The sequence below is a fragment of the Adiantum capillus-veneris genome, chromosome 17, assembly GCF_014529385.1.
Source record: "Adiantum capillus-veneris isolate H3 chromosome 17, ASM1452938v2, whole genome shotgun sequence".
NCBI classification, from domain to species: Eukaryota; Viridiplantae; Streptophyta; class Polypodiopsida; order Polypodiales; family Pteridaceae; genus Adiantum; species Adiantum capillus-veneris.
Genome location: NC_140947.1, coordinates 77,146,150 through 77,168,385, shown reverse-complemented (window position 1 = coordinate 77,168,385; position 22,236 = coordinate 77,146,150). Strand labels below are relative to the sequence as shown.

The window sequence follows — 22,236 nt, the reverse complement described above, 5'->3', positions numbered from 1 at the left end:
CGAGTGACACTCGGCATCAAAACCGAGTGCAACGATCACGCTTTACAACATAGTTTTGGCTTTGACTTTTCCTATGGCTATTCAACTAGCACATTTTTGTTCAGCGATGGAAATCAACATGGGCTTCCTAGTCTAGACCAACACCCAGGTTTACAAGGGGTCTTTTGAGCCCACATGAATTGAGTTGACACGTTCTCAGACACGCATAGGTACAACATCTTCATAGGCACTCTTGGCAATTTCTTTGGCACCAATTTTCTCTGCAGACGACTATGCATTGACAAATGCATACTTTCTTGAGCAATCACAGTGCTATTGAGCTCTTTTGAGAGCAAATATCCCCACAGGGATCTATTTATTGCATGCAGCAATTTTCAAGCGCCTGTTTGTGTGCAATTTCTCTTGTACATTGAGTTGCGGTTACTGGCTATTGTACTCCATGTGGAGCCATTTTTTTGAAAATTTTGGTAGTTTTTCCAGCTGTTTCTCAGACTCGGACTAGAAGAGCCCTTTGAGACTCCGGCTAGTCTTGAGTCTACTTAGCCTTTGGAGGGTCATTTCCATGAGTTTTTAGTGTCCCTCTTTTGATATCCTCGCCATAGACCATGTATCTAGACGGACACTTTTTCTTTTGACGTCGAGTTGGTGGTCACATGGCAGCTTGTTACGTCAAAATCTTATGCCCAGTGGTTACTTTTGTCACTTTATGTGTTGATTTTGTACTATTGAGTTTGAGATTTTGCTCTTTGTACAGAGGAGACTCTGCCAGATTTTTCCCACGAGTCGACCATATGTATTCTTGCCACATGTGAGTGCTTATAGCTAGTGATTCTATCATATTTTGTCTTGAGTTTGTGTTCCCATTCTAGGGGGAATTTTGTCAAAATTCTCCCAGCACTTTTTGCCATAAATCATTGGTCATTTTTTCTTTAGTTATGGCTGCTAATAGTTCTTTGGAAAGGGAAGACTACTACATAAATAAGTTTGATGTTTTACGATTTGCAAGCAACATATGCTTGATGTTTTGATCAACAAGGGCCTTGCAGCACCATTGAAAGAGCATAAAGATCATGCTTACAATGATGAGCAGTGGGAAGAGTTGGATGCTTGTGCTATGGAGACTACACTACAGGAGCTTTGGGATTCTCTATGCACATCTTGGGATGGAAAAATTGCTTCTAAAAAAGTTTTGTTGATGAAGAAACATATGCATTTGAATATGAAGGAAGGTAGCACTACTAGTGCACACTTGAATGAGTTTCATAGTACATTTTCTCAGTTGACATCAAAGGGGTTGAATTTCAAGATGAAATGAAATCCATTTTCTTGTTATCCTCTTTGCCTTCTTCTTGGGATACTTTCAATACTACAATTGGTAACTCCGCACCAAGCGGTAAACTGAAATTTGATGATGTTAGTAGTACATTTGCTCACTACAGAGATTAGATGTCAATCTCTCGATAATAGTGGTCATGGAGATTCATAGATGGAAAGTGACCATAATCGACATAAACAAAGAGGTGGACATAGTCGCAGTCGCGGTCATTCACAGGATCGTAAGGATTGTCACAATCATAGCAAGAGTCAAGGCCGTGATTTGAGAAATGAAGAATGCTACCACTACGGTAAGAAAGACCATTTAAAGAAAGACTGTCATCTTTTACAACATGAAAAGGCCAAACCTATTGTGAAGTCTGACGCTCCAAAGAGTAGTGTAAAGATAGAGGAGATCAATATGGTTGAATCTCCACCTTCAAAGGTTGTTCCTGACGTGCAACAGCCGTAAGATGCGCTTTTTCTCACTTTTGATTTGAGTTCAGATGCGTTATTGAATCTTGATGATTGTTATGCACAAAATTGGATCATTGATTCAGGTGCCAGTGTCCATGTTACTCCCCATAGGGAATGGTTCTTCACAGATACTGCTATGCATGGTTCGGTCAAGCTTGGAGATTCCTATCAACTTGATATATATGATATGGGAGATGTTAACTTATGCATGACAAACGACACTGAATTTATGCTTCGTGGAGTCAAAAATGTTCCTAAACTGACTAAGTTTGGTGTTAGTTGGTGAGCTTGATGCTCTAGGCTATACTAATGTTTTTGGCAATGGTTCTTGGATGGTGTATAAGGCAAATTTGGTTTTCATAGAGGGTCACAAATCTGGTTCATTGTACTCTTTGTACATCTCTTCAATCAAAGAGAGTTCTATCTATGTAGCTGAGTAGCCTTCTACTAAGTTGTGGCATAGCCAGCTAGGCCATATGAGCCAAAAAGGAATAAAAATCCTTCAATATTTGGGCTACTTACCTATGCTCAACAATTCTCATTTATATTTATGTGAGCATGGCAAGCACACTAGGCAAACTTCCTTGACATTACATCAAAAGTTGGGAAACCCTTTGGGCTTCGTTCATAGCAATTTATGTGGGTCTATGCAACACAAATCTCTAGGGGGAGCACTATATTTCCTGACATTCATAGAAGACTCTACTTGAAAGGTGTGGGTCTACCTCTTGAAGGGTAATGAGGAAGTGTTTGCTTCATTCCAAAAATTCTTAGCGATGGTTGAGAACCAATCTGGTAGAAAGTTAAAATCTTTCCGAGCGGACAATGGTGGAGAGTATGTCTCCATAGAGTTCAAGGATTTTTGTAGAAAACGAGGGATTCGGTGACACTTCACCACGCCATACACACCTACTCAAAATGGCGTTGTTGAGCATATGAATTGCACGATTCAACAAAGAGTCACATCCATGTTATCTATGCTGAATTTACCTCCTAAGTTTTGGGGATATGTTGTTATGATAGCTGTAGACATCATAAATAGATTGCCTAGTACTCCATTGAATTTCAAGATTCCGCAAGAGATGTGGACAAGCAAGAAGCCAACTTATGATATATTACGTGTGTTTGGGTGAGAAGCATTCTCACACATGTCCAAAGAGATTCACAAGAAGCTAGAGCCCAAGTCACACAAGTGCATCTTCGTTGGTTATGGTGCAGATTGAGAGATGGATATCGTCTCTGTTACCCAAAATCTAAAAAGGTTATTCGCAACTAACAAGTGATATTGAGTGAGTCTACAATGCATAGACAGCCTCTTAAAGAGGTCAAAATACAAAATTCAAATATGAGGATGTTGCCCCCACAAATTTGGGAAAACCAAATCAGCCTATTGGTGGTGTTTCTACCACTAGTAGTGCTCCCAAGAGAGCAGAATCCAACAGTTAGGTATTCAGGAGATCTACGCTTGTATCTTGTGCACATGAGCGTTTTGAGCCAAGATTGTACTATGTGCTAGTTATTGATTGCAATGAGCCCACTTGTTACAAAGAATCTATTCAAATGGAAGATAGCATGAAGTGGGAGAAAGCTATGCATTTTGAGTATAAATTGATTGTGAGCAATGATACAAGGGACTTGGTTGAATTTATTCAAGCAGCAAAAGGAGTTGATTTTGATGAAATCTTCTCGCCAATGGTCAAGATGGTTGCATTGCGTATGGTGCTTGGCCTAAGAGCCATATAGGACATGGAGCTTGTCCAAATGGATGTGAAGACAACTTTTCTTCATGGTAATTTAGAAGAGGATGTTTACATGAAGCAACTTGAAGGTTTTGAAGATTCCAGCAAGGAGGAGCTTGTATGTAAACTCAAGAAACCACTTTATGGCTTGAAACAGGGTTCTAAGCAATGGTATCAAAAGTTTGATGCTTTTATGCTGTCCCAAGGTTTTAGAAGGAGTTAAAAGGATCACTGCTTGTATACAAAGAAACTCAATGATGGTTCTTCGGCCATTCTCATTTTATACGTATATGACATGCTCATTGCAGGAAAGTCCACTGAGGAGAATGCCAAATTGAAGCAAATGCTGAGCAAAAACTTTGCTATGAAAGATTTGGGAGAAGCAAATCATTTTCTTCGTATGCGTATCAAGAGAGACAGGAAAAGAGGCATTCTTGAGTTATCCCAAGAACTGTATATCCACAATGTCTTGCAATGTTTCAATATGTAGGGGGGAAGGCAGTGTGTACACGAATATCATCATATTTGAAACTTAGCAATGAAGATTCTCCCAAGTCAGATGTTGAGAGAGAAAAAAGGAAAATGTGACATACTCTTCGGATGTAGGCAGTCTCATGTATGCTATGGTAGCTATGAGGCCAGACATTGCATTTGAAGTGGGAGTGGTTAGTCAGTATATGGCTAATCTTGGCAAGCAACATTGGATAGTGGTAAAACATATCCTCAAATACTTGCAGCAAGCAGGTGTTTATGCTTCGATAAAAGTGATGCATCTATTGTTGGTTACACGGATGTAGATTATGCGGGCTGCAGAGATAGTAGGAGATCTACGTCTGGCTACATTTTCATATTTGCACGAGGAGCCATTTCTTGGAGATCATCTCGCCAGGATTTTACGTCTTCTTTATCTACAGAGGCTGAGTATGTTGCAGCGTCAAATGCTAGCAAGGAAGCTATATGGTTGCCACGTTTAGTGGGAGATTTAGACATCTAGCAGGTTTCAATTTTACATTGTGATAAACAGAGTGTCATTGATTTGGCAAGGAATCCTGTGTTTCATTCCAAGTCAAAACACATTGAGGTGAGGTATCATCTCATTCAAGATGCACTGACTGATAAGCACTCGGAGCTTGTCAAGGTTCACACTGCAGACAACCCATTAGATCCTCTCACAAAGGCCCTAGCTAGAGCCCAAGTCACACAAGTGCATCTTCGTTGGTTATGGTGCAGATTGAGAGATGGATATCGTCTCTGTTACCCAAAATCTAAAAAGGTTATTCGCAACTAACAAGTGATATTGAGTGAGTCTACAATGCATAGACGGCCTCTTAAAGAGGTCAAAATACAAAATTCAAATATGAGGATGTTGCCCCCACAAATTTGGGAAAACCAAATCAGCCTATTGGTGGTGTTTCTACCACTAGTAGTGCTCCCAAGAGAGCAGAATCCAACAGTTAGGTATTCAGGAGATCTACGCTTGTATCTTGTGCACATGAGCGTTTTGAGCCAAGATTGTACTATGTGCTAGTTATTGATTGCAATGAGCCCACTTGTTACAAAGAATCTATTCAAATGGAAGATAGCATGAAGTGGGAGAAAGCTATGCATTTTGAGTATAAATTGATTGTGAGCAATGATACAAGGGACTTGGTTGAATTTAGTCAAGCAGCAAAAGGAGTTGATTTTGATGAAATCTTCTCGCCAATGGTCAAGATGGTTGCATTGCGTATGGTGCTTGGCCTAAGAGCCATATAGGACATGGAGCTTGTCCAAATGGATGTGAAGACAACTTTTCTTCATGGTAATTTAGAAGAGGATGTTTACATGAAGCAACTTGAAGGTTTTGAAGATTCCAGCAAGGAGGAGCTTGTATGTAAACTCAAGAAACCACTTTATGGCTTGAAACAGGGTTCTAAGCAATGGTATCAAAAGTTTGATGCTTTTATGCTGTCCCAAGGTTTTAGAAGGAGTTAAAAGGATCACTGCTTGTATACAAAGAAACTCAATGATGGTTCTTCGGCCATTCTCATTTTATACGTATATGACATGCTCATTGCAGGAAAGTCCACTGAGGAGAATGCCAAATTGAAGCAAATGCTGAGCAAAAACTTTGCTATGAAAGATTTGGGAGAAGCAAATCATTTTCTTCGTATGCGTATCAAGAGAGACAGGAAAAGAGGCATTCTTGAGTTATCCCAAGAACTGTATATCCACAATGTCTTGCAATGTTTCAATATGTAGGGGGGAAGGCAGTGTGTACACGAATATCATCATATTTGAAACTTAGCAATGAAGATTCTCCCAAGTCAGATGTTGAGAGAGAAAAAAGGAAAATGTGACATACTCTTCGGATGTAGGCAGTCTCATGTATGCTATGGTAGCTATGAGGCCAGACATTGCATTTGAAGTGGGAGTGGTTAGTCAGTATATGGCTAATCTTGGCAAGCAACATTGGATAGTGGTAAAACATATCCTCAAATACTTGCAGCAAGCAGGTGTTTATGCTTCGATAAAAGTGATGCATCTATTGTTGGTTACACGGATGTAGATTATGCGGGCTGCAGAGATAGTAGGAGATCTACGTCTGGCTACATTTTCATATTTGCACGAGGAGCCATTTCTTGGAGATCATCTCGCCAGGATTTTACGTCTTCTTTATCTACAGAGGCTGAGTATGTTGCAGCGTCAAATGCTAGCAAGGAAGCTATATGGTTGCCACGTTTAGTGGGAGATTTAGACATCTAGCAGGTTTCAATTTTACATTGTGATAAACAGAGTGTCATTGATTTGGCAAGGAATCCTGTGTTTCATTCCAAGTCAAAACACATTGAGGTGAGGTATCATCTCATTCAAGATGCACTGACTGATAAGCACTCGGAGCTTGTCAAGGTTCACACTGCAGACAACCCATTAGATCCTCTCACAAAGGCCCTAGCTACGGAGCGGTGTGCACATTGCATTGAGTTAATGTGTGTAGTTGAAAAGTCTTGTACAAGGGTGAAGTTGTTGAGCTTCATGGTTGTACATATTAGCTTTAGTCACCACGTACGACCGCATTGGCCTTTAAGTGGAAGATTGTTAGACACAAGTAGATTACTAGATTGTTGTGTGTTTCCCCCAAATCTGCTTCTCCTCTTCTTCTTCTTTTTCCCCCTCCCTTGCATGCACTCACACACGAAGTTTCAGCCCCTTAAGTCTCCACCCTCAAGAGAAAACTCTTACATCTCCTTCCATCCATAAATCAATTTTCTGTCCATTCTTACAAATGGCATTGCATGAATTCACCAATAAGCCATCAAAGTTCCACTTGCACATTGATTTGGAAGTAGAGTATTCTACTCTACATAGTAGACATGTTACCATTCCGCGTGATCAAATTCTAATTTGTTGCTCAGCTAACGGGAGCCCCAAAAGAACATCATCATCATTTTTTATTCCCACTTATTGTATCAAAACCTCATTTATTAATCAAAAATCATGTAAAAGTCTAAATTTGTTGTAACACGATTGAGTGCTAAAGAGTGTAAATGGGCCAAGGGCTTCCAAAGTTGTAATTTATTGCAGTTCCCGGTCTTATTACTAAGCCAAAGTAGCAAGGGATCCATTTCTTAAACCTTGGCTAAGGTATATAAGCCAATTTTTGTAACCTTTGAACTAAGTTTTTGGATAATGAAAGTAAGCCTACGACTGTTGAGTTGGTTGCATGTTCTATTTTCTTCTCTCTCTCCCTCATGGGTTGCGACATTGGCATTCAGTAAACTTCGTCGGGGACTCGCAGGTGAAAGCCCTTTGATTTGATGTAAGTTTCTTGCATCATTTTTGTGTTTTTTACTATGCTCATCTACGAGCTATTTCAGCTCATAACACACAAATCAGAATTCTAAATCAACTTTTAGGCACAGGAGGGGATAGAGCATGGTCTAAAGATGTTGTAGGGTGATAAGGAGACCAAAATAGTAAACCTAGTTTCTGTTGTTTATCTTTGGTGCGATTTTGTCTAGATGTTGAAACTGACTTTTTTGAGCTTGACCTCGTCTTATATGACCTACTAAATTAGTGTAGCAAGTTTGGGTCCATTTGGACACTCCCAGCTATCTCAAAAGTGATGTGATAGACTAGCGGCGGTATTGACTAGTTTTCAGTGGACTGACGACTGCTTGAGAAAGATAGGATAGAAAACTCTTGGGAAAGGGTTTTTCATGAGATTAGCTATCTCTTGTAGCCTCCATGCACTAGTCAGGTCAGCTATGTCCTGAAATTTTATGTCTATGGTTCTCGCTTTGCTAGCATCAATATGGTGAAGCTTGGCAAATGGCCGACATTTTGGTGCCATTGTCGGGGATGAGGCAACCTAGACTAGAGAAAAACCCAAAGCATTCACTAAAATTTCCATTACTTTCTCTAGTTTCAACTAGAGTGAAACACTTTTTGACTTTATCACTATTGATAGGTGCTTGAGAGTAGGGATATTTGGTAAGGACCTCAGTAGCATTAGATTAGCTGGTAGGATTGGGTGAAGTGTTACCACATGTGGTAGTGATGTGTGTGAACACACTAGGACCACGGGGGAATTTTTTCCCTCTTTAAGAGGGTTTTTCCCCCTGTGCATTATATATACGCCCATCACTCTAGGGCTATCTATCTTTCCATTACACACTAAGTAATACACTCTCTATTACGTGCCTTGAGCTTCCTTTGTCTTCTCCAAGCTGTGTGTGTTTTCCTGTGACCCTAATTCCAACAATTGGTATCAAAGCAGGTTGCATCCTCCGAGCTTAGTCGCTAGCATGTCCAAAACACGCCTGCTCGTTTTCTCCGATTTCAATGAGATTTGGCGAGCGTCATAGGTCGACAAAAAATTCGGGCTCAAATTTTTTATTTGGGCTCATTTCGGCCTCCGTTTCCACTACAGCCAGGTCTGCACAGGCAATTTTATCATTTTGTGCAGAATTTTTATCAGTGTCAAATACTGTATAACATGTCCCATATAGTCTACTGGGGGTTTTGCTATATAGCACATATTGATCTCACTTAGTTTCTCCTCATTTTGGGAAAATTTCACATCAAGTGTAAGTATTTTCCATGGCTAACAACACAGATGTGTTCAAGATATTTGTTGATGAGGATAGACTGGATGGGGACAATTACCCTATGTGGGCTAGTGTGATGCAACATGTTCTTGTGCTAAAGGGCATCTGGAATATTGTGCAGGGCATTGATGTACGTCCTGGTTCTGAGGATGTAGGCTATGTTGAGGATGTGACAAGTCTTGCTACAAGGATTGCAGCTATTAGAGTAGTTTTGCCTATGGCAGAACAAGCTCGTTGGGATGTAAAGGATGCGCAGGCTCATGCATTGATTGTGTTTTCTGTGAAGTGCATCATTACTCCTCACATTTGTTCAGTGAAATCTGCAAAACAAGCTTGGGATATTCTAACTAGTCTTGCAGAGTCTCCTTTCATAGTCTGTCAGATGCATGCATGTCAGTTACTGAATTTTCACATGTGTGGTATTTTGACAGTGGTGCTACAAAGCACATTACATCACATCGTGAATTGTTCACCTCTCTCGAGTATGTCCCTCATGGGAATTCAGTCACTTGTGCCAACAATGCCTCTTATCCAGTTGAAGGAGTTGGAAAGATTGTGCTTACTGTTGTAAATGGTAGTTCGTTCACACGTGTTGATGCACTTTATGTACCTCGGATCAAGAAGAGTCTTTGATAAGAATCTTTTGTCTGTATCTGAACTTGCTAGACTTGGACTTGTAGACTTGAACTTGCTAGACTTGGACTTGTAGTCAAATTTGTGGATGACAAATGTACAATTCATGATCTTAGTTTTGGTGATGAAATTATTTCATCTGGCCTTTTGTGTCGTGGACTGTATAAGCTCACTTTGTATGACAAGTATGGAAAAATTTTGCAAATGCAGTTGTAGATTCAAGGGCTATTTCAGATGCAAAACTTTGGGAGCATGTTATGGTCTTCTGAATTTTACCAATTTGCTATGTTTGCAGAAATCTGATATGGTTGCTTCTTTGCCGCCTCTTGAAACACTTGTCAACATGTTTGTGAAGGCTGTATTTTGGATAAGATGCAGCATTCGAAGTTTCCAAAGGATGGTTCAGTTAGGGTCACATGCAGGTTGCAGCTTGGGCAATTACTTGTACTTCATGACTTTCATTGATGATTACTCCAGGCATGCATGGGTATTTCCACTTAAAGCAAAGTCTGAAGTTTTTATGTACTTCAAACAATTTTTGGTTATGGCTGAAAATGTCTTGAAATGTACTATGGACACCCTCTGTTCCAATCGATTGTGGGAGTATATGTCTCATGAATTTAATGCCTTTCTAGCTAAACACCAATGTACAGTGCCTTATATGCCTCAACAAAATGGTGTTTCTAAGAGGAAAAACAGGTTACTTACGGAAATGGCATGATGTATGGTCAAAAGTCAAGCTTTGCCGCATTCTTTTCGGCTTGAGGCCATCATGTGTGCCACTTATGTACTTAACAGGTGTCCTAAAAAAGCTTTGCAGTCTATTACTCCATATGAAGCATGGCATGATAGAAAGCCTTCTATTGAGCACATGCATGTTTTTGGCTGTTTGGCATATGCTTTGGTGCCACAAACACAACGTAGAAAATTGGATGATAAGGCTATCAAATGTATTTTTGTTGGTTATAGTGCTGAAAGCAAAGGTTACAGGTTGTATTATCCACAAACAAAGCGTATTCTGGTTTCATGGGATGTATTGTTTGTGGAAGATTCTGTTCAGCCCTTGCTGTCATGTACTAAAGATAGTAATGTAAGCTCACGCGACATTTATGACATTTTTTTGCCTCTTTTTAGTGGTGGAAGTTCGAATGTAAATTCCAATGAGGCAAATGTACATCCTATCGGGATGTACTTGACGAGGAAAGGGCTGAAAATGAGTAGGCTAGAGGCCAAAATGGTTGGTGCATACATTGCATGACAGTAAATTGGATGCACCTATGTCTAATTGTACTCGTTCAGGCTCTCTCCATGCATCTTATGCATCATATTGTTATGCTCTGGCTGTGTCTAGCTTACATGATGTTGAGGAACCTCTCTCTTTTGATGAAGCACAAAATTCGAAAAATTGGATGGCTACCATGCAATCAAAATATGATGCACTTATAAACAATTACACATGGACTTTATGTGATTTGCCTCCTGGAAAACAGGCCATTGGTATGAAGTGGGTTTACAAGTTGAAATGCAAGCTGGATGGTGAGATCGATCACCATAAGGCTCGACTTGTTGCAAAGGGTTATGTGTGCAGATGTAAGAAGGCTTTGTATGGGTTGAAGCAATCTCCTCGTGCTTTATATGAGAAATTTGAAACTCACTTGGTCAAACAAGGCTTTCGTAACAGTCCAACAGAAAGCACATTGTATGTAAAGTGTGAGGGTAATGTACTTCTCATTGTGGTTCTTTATGTCGATGATTTGTTGATCATTGTACCAAATGAGAGACATATTGATAAAGTTAAGGCTGATTTGAATGCTACTTTCAAGATGAAAGATTTGGGGTTGCTGCATCATTACTTGGGTATACAGTTTAAGCAATGTGATGGTGTGTGGGATGGGTGTCTACCTCACTCCTATCTTATTGCAGATGTAGTGAGAACCACGAATAAATTGTCAATCTACGAGACGAAGCTGACTTGACTAGTGCATAGAGGCTACAAGAGGTTGTCAATCTCTTTGAAAACAACAAACAACTTGCATTTAACTCAGGCTACACTCAAGTGACTGAAATCACCAAAAGCCAATAGCTCATTGACAAACAAATCACATCCATTACAGCATTAAATGACATCCAAACGTTACAAAACTTCTAGGACATGCTTATAAGACATAAGCACACATGCTTATGGTCTCAAATCTCACTTTAGGTCAAGTGCCAAAATTGCGATTATTAACAGTAGTGAATTTTTGACCTAGTCGTTTTCGACCCAGAATGCCTCTAAATGCTTAGCAATGATGCCCTAATACCCCGCCTATACTTAGTTTTTGATTTTGAAGTGTAAATTCCTACTTATGATGAAATTAGGCCACGGGTCGGCGTCGTCAAAAGCTACCAAATACCGTGAAATGCTTACATCAATGCGTAGAGCTCTTACTTGCGGTTGCAATGCAACAGACACAACTACAATGTGACAACCAGGGAGGGAGTAGGAAGCGCGAGAAGGAGAGAAATGAGCATTGTTAGCTCACGCTCTGTATTTTATTATCCAAAACTCATTAATAACTTTACAAAATTGACTTTTATACCTTAGCCAAGGTTTTTGGTGGTCAAAACTAATAATCTGGGAGCTCTAGCTAAAGATAGGTAAAGACATGTTGATACAATCTGTGAAGCTTGTAGCCCCAGCTCATCAATTATAAAGTTTATCCGGAAAATAGGAGTTACAATATTCTCGATTCATCATAATAATAAATGTTTTTACAATGAGAGCTCAAAAAAATGGTATCCGAGTTAGCTTGATGCTAACATTCCCCCCCTCCTTGTGTGTGTCCTCCCTTGACACAGCTTTATGGGCTGAAATAATCTTTGGGTTGATGAAGTGGCGAGGCGGTCTTTAAGTGCATGTAAAGCTATCTCATATCTGATCTTTCTTTCTTTATCTGGAACCTGCAAAAATTGCATAGTGACTATGTTCTTGAGCTGGATGGTGGAGTAGCCTAGGAATTTGGAAGTTAGGTTGTTGATCACTGACCCAAAAATCTTCGTTCGCCAAGTGAAGAACCTTGTGTAGAACGCTTCCTCAAACGCCAACATATTATGAGATGGCAAGAACATGCAGCGAGCGTAGAAGCCATAAAGGACTTCTTCGGAAGGTTGGCCGCTTAGGTCGTAGCATAGACCTTTATTTCCCTCGAGGAAGGACATCCATGGTGCTCCTGCTTGCTCTGGCTCATGAAAGGCTTCTATGCATGTGAGTAGCATTCGGAAAATTTTGTAGAGCATAGCACATGAGAGATCAGGGAGACTTTTGAAGAATGCCATGGTGCCCGTTAGGGTTTTCACCATGTATTCCTCTGTTGGCGTTCCCTTTTTTGAAGCTAGAAATCTCGGATAATTTAGCCATATAGACCGCTTCTTTGTCATTGCCTCATGTGCTTGCCACGTCCTTACTCTTGGTACAGGACAAAAAGTCGGGTCTTTTTGACGTTCCACAGGTGCTCTTGTGAACAAAATCAAGTATCTGGGATTCTTGTTCAGCCATCTCGTTCTCCACTTGGGGTGGACTTCATCTGCGCCTTCTACTTGCATGTCTTTATATAGTCGTTCCTTGATCTGTAGAGCAGCTCTACCTTGATCAAGGGATATGGCAGTGATTGTTGATGCCATTGTGCATTGATTTGGTTGGGAGTGAGTTGAGTAACATTGACAAAATGAAGAACTCTCAACTCCCAATCCATCGTTGCTTTCCATTGCTCATCCGTCTCCTGGGCAACCTTCTCCTTGAGTGCATCTTCTTCATCTTTTGACAGTTGGACCATTGGCACTTCATCGGCTTCTGTTATTGGTACCTGAAAGTCATCTTCTCCACCTAGCCCTTCTACCGACTGTGTTTCCATCTTAGTGAAAGAGACTGAGGGAATTTCAATGTGGGGTTGTTTTGATGTACCTGCTTCTTCCTACGTCTCTTGTTGTCCATCTCGCAGTAGCTGATTAACTCTCTTGAGCTCTATTATCTCCTTGAGCAGCTCTTTTTCTCTTTGTACTCACATTAATGCAAGGTCTCTATGTTGTGACTGCTCTAGTTTGGGATCTTTATTCTTTTTCTCCAGTGCTTTATACACTTCGTCTGTACCTTTGATCGAGGCAACTGCGGGATTTTCTCTTATCTGTTGCAAGAAGGTTGCCTAATCATTGATCCTTTGCTCTGAGTATTGTAATGAAGTGTTTGCTACATCAAGCTGCACTTGGATCTCTTGAACTGATAGAGTTGTAGTTAAGAGTTTTTTGGTAGCCTCTATCAGTTGTTCGTCTTTTGTCTTGCAGTTGTCTCATAACTTCATGAGAAGTTCACCTAGTTCTTCCATTTCCTTTTGTTGATTTTCTCTGGCTAGCTGGTGTTGTTTAGCTTCATCTTTCAATTCTTGGATTTGTTTTTGCAGATAGTGATGACATTCAATCTGTCCTCTAGTTCTCCTTGTAGAGCATCTATTACCATCTCTAACTCTCTAGCCTTAGCACTGCGGCTAAATGCTGTTGATCGCATTTTCTATGTCATCTCCTGCATCTGCTTTGCATATTCATTTACTTGGAGAATTACTTCATCATTTGTCTCCCAATCTTCAGTTTTTGTGAGCTGCCTAGATGTTTCAGAAGTCTCTATGTGTGGCTCCTTGGGTGGGACTATGGCAGCTACTGGTTGCGGCAAGGCTTCTACGTCTATTTGTGGCTGTGTGGTTGCCTCTACTGCTTTGTCTTCTTGAGGCTCGTGGATGCCTCGGCCGTTTCCTACTGGGTGATTGTAGACGTTGTGGCCTCTATTTCTTGTGCCTTTGGTTTCTCAAAACTTGTTGTCTCCTGTGGTGAAGGACTTTCTGCCCTTTGCAATTCTGGCTTGTTTGCTTTGTTTTGCTCACCCTCAGTGAGTCTAACTGTTGGTGATGGGGGAGGGCTTGGCATGGGGTGGTCTTGTGGTTCCGTAGCAGGTGATAATGATCAGGGAGACATCTCACTCTCTTCGTGTTGGGCTTCACTTTGTTGTGTCGCTTCAGCTTGTCTTTCTTGCTCGATTGCCTCTTCTCTAGCTTTTCTTTCAGCTTCTTGAGCTTCTTTTATCTTTAAAGCTTCTGCTTCCGCGTACATGCGTTCTAAAAATTTAGTGGGGTCTTCTGCCTCTTTCCTTGCAGGGTGCTTTGTTCTAGGTCCTTTTACCTCTTTAGGTACCCACTTTTCAAGGTCCTCTCATGCAGCTTGGCGGCTTCTTTCATAGGTGTGCTTCTCTCTTTCAAACCTCGCCTTTTTCTGTTGAGGCTCCTCTTGATGTGAAGCCACTTCTTTTCTTTTCATCTCTTCAATCTGGGTTCTTCTTTCCTCGTTGTCTGAGCTTTCGCTGCTATGTGCTTCAAGAGAGATCTCGATAGATTCTTCATCAAATTTGTAAGCTCTTTCTGTGGACCTTGTGGCTCGAGGGGATGGCTGTGCAGACACAATCCATGTGTTCTGATCTAGGGCAGGCAGCAAATTTTCTACCATGCCGATAGCATGGTATGCTGAGTACCTCAGGTGCTCCCAGATACGTTATCTTGCCCTCTTTCTTGGTACCCTTCAGCGTGGATAGCACATACTCTGTGTGATCAATGGGTTGCCTGGTTGTCGACTTTAATACTTGTGTGAAGTTAGTTGTAACTGCATGATTGGGTGTTGTGTACCTTGGCGGTCTCTTTGCTAGAAAGTAGAAGTGTTGGTGATATAATTGTGCTGGTTCTTCCACTTCCTTCTGGATGAGGTCAGCAAAGGTTGCCACTACGGTTTCCTTGGTGAAGGTACCTGCTATCTTTCTTTCTCTAGCTCTCACCATCATCCATTCTATCGGCAACTTGAGAGCTTCAGCCACTATTTCTTTCGTAATTACCACTTCTACCTTCTGCCCTTGTTGGTCAGTAATCTGGGTTGTTCCATCTTCTTTTATTGTAGCCAAAAGCTCATGGGCTCTCTGGAAGTCTACACCACATGGCTCTTGGTTGTAGAACTCTTTGAGTCCAATCCCTCTGTTAGCTTCTTTTTTTTCTGGCTTTGCCGCGACATCATAGACCTCTTTTGGCAAAGTTGTAGTTCTACCTGATGTCCTTCTGCACTTTTAAATGTGCCTGTGAAAATTGTTGCGTTGTTCTCCTCAAGCTGTTCTTTGGATAGACATGTTTCCTTGGCTGTCTTTACTGAACTGGGGTCCAGTTGGTATGGTGGAAGCTCTTGCAGCTTCTCTTTTTGAGTGACCCTCTTCTTGGCCTTCTTTGCAGCTTGCATTGCTCCTGTTAAGTGAATAGAGTGCCAAAGTTAGAAAACTGGGCAGATTCCGCTTTGAAATGTCCTGCAATTTGAATTGCTGACAAATTGAGTCCAATTTGCTTCAAATCAATTTTTGAACATGCATAGATGCGTATGTGATATGAGGTGATTTGGATCTCCACAACTTAGAAATTGGTTTAAAAATACTTCTTTGCATTTTTTGACAATTTTCCAAGTTATCATTGATCAATTTGGCTCATACTTGAAATGTGGCATGTAATAGGTGTGCACAAGTGATAGGTGAGGTGATGGTATCATTTTCAAGCCAAAAATTTGCAAAAGTAAATAATTGCGATTATTTACAACAGTCAACTTTTTTTTGCAAAACTTGAAAATTTTGAGCTAAACATATTTAACACACCTAAAACAAGTCCTAAATTGAATTTCGTAAAGTTTCATCTTGCTAGCATCACTTCGTGCTTTGTTGACTCTGAAATCACCGATTTTTGTGACTACATGGTCTATGGAGTTGGCTAGTCACTTTTGAGGCTACGAACTTGTCCGCTACATAGTCCTGAAGCAACTCATCCAATTTTGGTCCATTTGGAGTCAATTTGACCTCGTATGTCAAATTTGACGCTTTGTAGCTTTCGAGCTATTTTCTGCTTTCTGAGGTTTTGCCTTGATTGATTTTATGAAACCAACCATATACATTGTATATAGAGCCACAATCTATAAGCTGTCTGTGGAGTCAAAGTCCAATTCTGGCATCTGCCAAAAACCTAGCTTTTCTACTTGGGACCCCCCTCATGTCTCGTGTGAGATGGCATTAAAAACAGGCAACTATGGACTCCAAAAAATGTGCGCGAAAAAGGTTGAAAAGCTCTCTCTCCAAAGGCGACAAGTAGAAATGAGGTGATTTAAAACTACCTTGGGTATCTATACTTGGACTTCCCGAACCATTTTTTTCCAAATTCCCCAATTCGTCCTATTAGGCCGTGAAATCTATGTTAGACTCAAAAATTTTCCCAATCGGATTCTTGTAGCTCATTCTGCAAGAATTCTGCAAAAGTAGGTCTGGCCGCCTAATTTAGGCTTCCCGCTTCCATCTGCCGATTTGATTGAAATTATTTTGTGCCTGTTCGCCTTTTCCTTCTGATCATCAACGTATCTTCAGTTTTTCCATCTGAACTCATTTGCTATTTATTATTAATTTTTGACCTGTTTATTAAAAAAATCAAAGAAAATAACAAAATGCGCTAAAAAAGAAAAGTGAAATCTAGTAATTAAGAAAATCCATTAAAAACCACAGCTTTATTCTTTTTTGTTGGATTTCTCCATTTTTAAGTCTCAATATCAAGAAAAATGATTAAAAAAAGTACCAAAAAAGACTATTTTTTAATGATTTTTTGATAGTATATAAACTATTTACACTCATCGAGGAGATATTATCAGTTAATTTTCCTTGATGATGATTTATAAGGGCATTATTAGGTAATTTTGCAAAAAATCACATCTTAACATCAAACTTTTTTCTCACTCTTCAAACATTGCCCTTAATTACTTAGTTCCCTTCCACCGCTCCTAGATGGCGTACACCAGGACGACTGTGTGCGTGGGTTAACCAATCGTGTCTATGCATAGCCTTGGTTGGTTCTACCATGCTTTCAAGATCAATGCAACTAAAACCATTATGATGTGCAAGAGTTAGGTCTTGAGTAATTAACTCAAGGGTTTCTGATGTAGAGGTTTTCCTTGGCTGTCTTCCAAAGAGCAAATCTTGTAGCTTGTGTGCTCTTTGCTTGATTGTACCATCGGGATACTTTGGCACGCGGCTTTTTTGAGCTATTGGTATCACTAGTGCCTGTTGTCGAGATTTTACCCGCCATTGATATATTGGTTTGTTTGTCTTGGTCAAAATGGTGTGGTTGAGTCTTCTGAGACTTAACTCCCCATTGCTTGATCGGTTTTACCGTTTGTGGAGAAGATAAGTGCTCCTTTTTCTTCCAAATCCATTGTGTGTAATATTGTTTGCTCGGAGATGCTCCTCTTTGTGTTTTGAACCTTGGAATCATCTTCGGTACAATAGATGATGTTTTGGGCACCCAGATTTGAATAGGCTTGTCCTTAAGCTGTGATTTTGGTACCCAGATTTTCTTGACTCCTTGCATGCTACTTGCAGCATTTGCTTGTCAATAGGATGGAGAAGATTGATTGCTTTGCGGTTTGCTCTGCTGGTAACTCCCTTTCCATTCCTCCTTGCTTGGTGCAATTGGAACAATGAGTTGTCCGCCTTTAGGTGATAGCTTGAGCTGATTGGTATCCCAATCTGGTACTGCCTTGTACGTCCGTATCCATGAGATTCCAAGAATCATTGTCTCATTCATGTGTTCATCTGGTAAGCATACAAACTGATAAGGACATGAAAATCCGTGTACTATCACATTTAAATTGACTACTCGCAATGTTGGTGTTGGGTTCTTGTTGCATCCTTTGATAGTCACTATCCTTGCTATCAAAGACTGACTTATTGCTTTCTTGTACATGGAATAACTCGCTGCATTTACTCGAGCTTCTGTGTCAACCAATGCATTTGTGCTATCATTGTTCACTTGTACTTTGATGCGATGGTCCATCCCATCTAACCATTTATTATCTGTTGACCCTGCATCTTTCTGCAATTCCCATTATCGGTCATCTATTTCCAGAGTGTTCATTGGAATAGGTATTTGTTGATTCTTGAGAGCAGCTTTTCTTTTGAGTACTCAAAGCCGAGATTTCTCTTGGGCTTCATCAATAACCTGTTGTCGTTTTATCTTTCTTTGCTTAGTTGCATGCATCCTTTCTAACAATTCACTGGTAGTGGAAAATTGTACTTCTTTAAACGACATCCACTAATCCAGTTGGCCATTGGTTCACCATCTAGGGTGGACAACTTAACTGCTCCACTTGGAGATACATCTTCAATGATAAACGTCTGTTTTCCTTTTTCTTAAACTTGGGAATGTGTTGTTTAAGGGAATATATTAAAACTAAGTCCCCTTTTTTGAAGATTTTTGTAATTAGATGGGAATCAAAAAAACTGTTTTTGTTTCCTCTTTTGTGCATAGATCTAAGCTACAACAGTTAGCCTTTGCTCATCTAGCTTTTCTAAATCTTCAAGTCTCTCTGAAAATTCATTTCCAGTCCACTCAAGATCCTTAGCTACCCTTAGTATCGGCAATAGAATTTCTATTGTCAGTATGGCATCAAGACCATAAACAAGGTTAAAGGGTGTAGCATTTAAAGCTGTTTTGAATGAAACTCGATAAGCCCATAGAGCAGCATGGAGATTCATTTCCCAGTCTGTCCCTCCTGAACTAACCACTTTGGTCAATACCGAGCTAAGAATTTTATTCGTATGCTCAGCTTGTCTGTTTGATTTTGAGTGATAGGGAGCTGATTTGTTATAGATGACCATAAATTCATTAAGCAGATACTCGATTACCTCATTTAGGAAATGAGTTCCCTATCACTTACTATTTCTATTGGCATACCATATCTTGTGAACACATACTCATATAAGAATGCGGCGGTGGTTTTGGCATCATTCTTTTGAGTTGCTTTAGCCTCGATCCACTTGGTCAAATAGTCCATAGCTACAATGATATATTGAGCTTGGGCTCTATAAGCAGGTGGTTGTATTGCCCAACAAAATCTATACCCCATTTTGCGAAAGCTCTAGCTCCCATCATTGGTATTAAGGACATGCTATCTACACGGGTTGGCATTTTGGCTCGTTGACAAGCATCATACCTTTGAACATACTCCTTGGCATCTGCAAAAAGTGTTGGCCACCATATGCCTGCCATTAAGATTGCTCTTGCAGTGATCTCACTAGAAAAGTCACCTCTAGCTAATCCAGCATGTGCTTGTTCTATAATGGGAATATATTCATCTGCATTTGCACAAAGACACAGGTGTTGATCTTTACCTTTGATACAATTGGTTTCCAATAAGAGCATAATCTTTTCCTTCAGTTTCAATTTCTCTTTAACGGTGTTTACTCATATCCTCAGGAAATGTCCGGCTTGATAAGTAAGTAACTAAAAAATTACTCCACTTAGGAACAGGTGACATTTGAAACAATGTTACATGAGGTATGGGTGTTTGTTTTTGACATTGAGGACAATTTGACGTTTTTTCTTCACTTTACCCTTTCATGGCACTGAAAATGTCTCGGGGCTCAAGTGACTCACCGAAGCGACGAGACCTTGAAAGAAGCTTTTTCCTTCGTAATTCTTCTAGTTCCTGGAAATATCGCCGTATTGGCGAGTCAACCCCCGGTTTATTTCAGAGATCTTTAGTACCTGTTCCGCAAGTTTTTATTATCTTTTGATAATGAAAGTATTTTAAATAAAGCGCGTGCGATACACACCTTAGCATGAGCACATATAGGCTAGTCCGCTCAATTATAGAGAACAAAAAACAAGCAAAAGTCTTTGATGGCAACTAATAGGAAGATTCTAAGGAGAATTAAAATCCAATTCCATATGAGGATGTGAGCTATACTTCGCGAGAAGCTCCACGAGCGTATGGCCTCGCCGATTATGGGCTTTCTCTTTACCCAGGCCTTTTTCTCAGTTCCTTTTTAAGAGCAAAGGGTACAGGAACGTAGTGGACTTTGGCAGATTGGCTTAAAGATATTATATCCTCGGTCTTTTTTAAAGTTCTTGTATGTATTGGATTTTTTTTAAGTGCCTTTCGCTTACACTCGATAGATGTTTTAAAGAAAGTGTATGATAGACTATCATAGAAGAGGAAAGACATAAACCCTGTAAGAAATTAACTCGCGGCAAAATCGCAATAACGGACTTGAACCGCTGACTATCTCGGTGTAAACGGCGGCAACTTCATGATATTATGCTAGCTCCAATTTCAAGGTGCCACAAAGGGCTTTCATAGCTTTCAGCCCTAATCCAACGTTACCTACGCTTAGCGATAGGGGACGCTAAATTCAATGAAGCTGCTTCTACAACATGCTATGCTTTTCCTTTCCTTCCCTTTCCTTTCCTGCAGTAATCCTCAATAGCACCTTTTAATAAAGCATACACACTAGTTTCTTGAGTAAAAGGTTCCCCTTAGATCTTTAGGTGCTAGGCTAACGTAACATTTGATTATCGAAGTTCCCCTCAACTATGTCAAATATGCCATTTTCTGCAAGCAAGGATAAATGGCACTTTATCCCGTGAAATTGTAAGCAGCATGGCATATTTTAAGGTATGTCGCTGTGTACAAAGGCCCTTGCCATCTCAAACGACGTTAAAGAACTTAGTCTTTATCTATTAATTCATTTACGTTACCTCCACTTTAAGTACCTAAGGCTACTTTATCTTCAGCTTTTTTGAGTTGAGGTGGATAACCAATCTATCCGATTGGTTCGTAAGACAGCCGCAGAAGCGATAGCACCGGAGAGCTCAATTACTTTTTTTCTCTCCTTTTGATGTGACTAATCACTAGTTAGATGTTACTTTGTCGCCTGTGCGCCTCTCTTTTTGTTGAGTGCCCAAAAACACTCTGGCTATTCAATTTCACTCCACCTTATGATTGATAGCCTTTGGTTCTCTGGCCATATGCACCGGCGTATCGAGAGCTAAAAGGAAAAAAACTAAACAAATGACCAACCACGAAAAACTCAATGGGCTAGGGTAGCCCAAAGCTTGACCGACCCCAAGGAAACTCCGAATACAGGCCATGGGTTTGTACAGACAGACTTCGGGTGCTAAGATCCAAAGTCGAAAGGGAAACAGCCCAGATCGTACGCTAAGGTCCTTAAGCAATCAGTTAGTCGTCAGAATGAGGATGCCTCATCCATGATCTACTGGATGGATTCGATATGGGCCTTAAGAGTAGCTTATCTGTTGTGCAGATGTCGGCAGCCCGCATATGCCCGGATACACATGTATCCCTCGTATACTATAAAACCAAACCCTACGATCTATCTATCTATCACGGATTACCCCGTCGAGTCAAATTCCCTGAGTCTGCACTAGCAATAGTCGTAGCTGTGGCTGCTACAGGGTTAGTGTTTATGATATTGCTTTTATTCATAATCTACAAGGCCCTTCCACCTATTCCCAAAGAAAAGAAGGAAAAGCGCTCAACAGGCTATTGGGATGGCAGAAAAACTTCGAAAGTGGTGTAGTTGTCCTAGCCTAGTTATAAATTTAATGTGCTAATCTGTATACGAATGGAGACGATCGGACTTGAACCAATAACTTCATGCTTGCAAAACATGCGTTCTACCAATTAAACTACGCCCCCGCCCTCGTTTCATGTGCAACACGTATCATATAGGCAAACTTTTCTTTTAAAGCAAAGAATTTGTGTGGCGATCCTGGTTATTGAATCTTGCGGCGCGGGCTATACAGCGGCGTTGTTCCTTTCTTTGCTTTAGAGGAACACTTGCTTAGAAAGGCCTAAAATAAATTGCATGCATGGAGAAGGGAAAGCTATGCTTTCCCCGTGTCTCCCTCCGCCCCAGGTGGCGAAGAGCCGACATCGAGGTGCCAAACCTTCCCGTCGATGTGAACTCTTGCCCATCATCGCAAAACGATACCAGAGAAAAACTAATCTAAGAAATCCCCTAGCACGCAAGCAAGAAAGAGAGACACACTGATGCCTACACGAAAGAAAACTACAAAAGAGAGACAAAAGAAAAGAAT

The 22,236-nt window shown here is 40.5% G+C and overlaps 1 non-coding gene across 1 annotated transcript; it reads right to left on the bottom strand.

Annotated features, from left to right (window-relative positions):
* Window positions 1-21,762: 21,762 nt before the first annotated feature.
* Window positions 21,763-21,835, bottom strand: TRNAA-UGC (transfer RNA alanine (anticodon UGC)). Its single transcript has one exon. It is a non-coding gene; the product is annotated as a tRNA-Ala (tRNA).
* Window positions 21,836-22,236: the final 401 nt, after the last annotated feature.